This window comes from Apteryx rowi, unplaced genomic scaffold (genome assembly GCF_003343035.1).
Source record: "Apteryx rowi isolate R43461 unplaced genomic scaffold, aptRow1 scaffold_1380, whole genome shotgun sequence".
Lineage (NCBI taxonomy): Eukaryota > Metazoa > Chordata > Aves > Apterygiformes > Apterygidae > Apteryx > Apteryx rowi.
The window spans coordinates 4,967-6,690 of record NW_020447620.1 but is presented as its reverse complement, the minus strand read 5'-3'; the positions used below and the strand labels follow the sequence as shown (position 1 = coordinate 6,690).

Genomic DNA, 1,724 nt, shown 5'->3' with positions numbered 1-1,724 from the left:
TGGCTGGGAATTGCCTGGTGTCATTCCCAGTACTTGACTATCTCATGCTGTCCCCTCTATTCCTGGGCACATGAGGCTTCACTGGGCATTCCCGCTTCCAGTGCCCTTGTTCCCCGCAAGAATGGCAATAATTATTAACTCCTGAGCGTACAACATGTGGGCTTTGATTCCATCCATCTCCGTCTTACTCGCCCCCGTCCTCTAGTTTCCTTAAACCCATTTCTGAACACAGCTGCTAACATACTCGCTGCTTCTTTCTTTTGTCGTCTCTTCTCTTTCACCTTCTCTTCGTCTCGACCGTTATATACAAATGTGGCTGTGCTCTTGGTTGTAACTTCTTCATCTTCCCAGCTTGAACCAGCTCCGGGGCCCTCTTTCACTTACCTAGGTAATATCTAGGAGAAAGTGCACAGCTTGCATCCTAAGGCTTCAGCAAATTTAGCTATTAACGCTAAGCAAGTTATGCTGAGCGATCAGCTCTAGGCAGCTTCACTCCAATATTCTCTAACAGCCGGGATATAAGTCCCTGGTATAGCTGAATGTCTCCCAAAGAGAATTTCTGCTGGTGTTAGTCCTATGGGTTGTCGTGGAGCATTTCGAACATCCCATAGAGCCAAGTTCAGTGCTTCAGCGCTTAACTGTCGGGGTTGCTCCCTGCAAGGACAAGAGGGGAAAGAGAAATAAGGGAGAGGTTTTAGGGGGGGTCACAGCACCCCCAGCCATGCCCAGCCCTGCGGGTCCCAGCGCCACGGCACTGTCCCGCATTGGAGCTGCTCGGTGGGGTTCAATCCCACCTCCTGGAGCCAGGGCAGTGGGCAAAACCTCCGAGGGGAACCAGCCGCAGCGTCCGGCAGCCCTGCACAGGGTGCCATCCTGGGAGGGCACCGGGCCAGGGCCCCCCGCTCCCCTCCCAGCACGAGCCCTTAGCCATTCCGGAGCTGCTGGATCCCCCGTCATGGGCTGTGAGAGAGGAGCAGCAGTGTGTCCCAGCCCTGCACTAAGGGGACTGCGGGCCCCACGCTGTCTGTGGGGAGAGCTGGGCTGGAGCAGAGCCCCCCGGCTGGGACCCAGCCCTGGAGCTGCCTTATGGCCGCCAGGAGCAGAGGGCAGCGCCCGAGCGCCTCAGCCTCCAGCAGGAGGCAGGACAGGAACCCTTCACCGGCCCCGTGGCCGGGGTAAAAGCTGTGGGCTCAGAAGAGGGGCAACAAGGGCAGTCGGGGCCCAGGAAACGCCAGCCCCACGGCTGCTAGAAACCAGAGACCGAAGCCCACCCCACTGCTGGGCCCCACCTGGCATGCAGCTGCCCCCCGGTACTCACCTGTGCCGGCGCATACCCCTTCTCCCTCCTCCCTGCGGGAAGAAAGAGCTGTCAGCCAAAGCGGCAGCTCGCACCTGGGCTCCACTCAGCCCGCACAATCCCCACCTCGCGCCCCCTTCTCCTCCCGGCCGMCAGCAGCCCCCCGAGGCCCGGACTTCCTCCCCCTCCCGCACCGGCCCCGGCGCTTTACCCGATCTGCTATTCCAGACCGCAAAGCCAGCGATCACCACAATGATGATGAGTGTAGCGACAGCAACCCCGATGATGATGGGCAGCAGGTTGCTCTCCGGCTCTGGAAGAGAGTGGGGCTGTGAGCAGGGGCATGGAGCCACCCCCCAGCTGGTGCTCTGCGAGCTCCAGGTGCCCGCGCTCACCCCAGGAGAAGAGGCCGGGCTCCGGCAAGCTG

The 1,724-nt window shown here is 60.3% G+C and overlaps 1 long non-coding RNA gene across 1 annotated transcript; it reads right to left on the bottom strand.

Moving 5' to 3' along the window:
• Positions 1–6: 6 nt before the first annotated feature.
• On the bottom strand, positions 7–1,724 carry LOC112961786. The gene is made up of 4 exons (XR_003252116.1): positions 1,693–1,724; positions 1,509–1,610; positions 1,319–1,350; positions 7–654 (listed from the first exon to the last, which is right to left on the bottom strand). It is a non-coding gene; the product is annotated as an uncharacterized LOC112961786 (long non-coding RNA).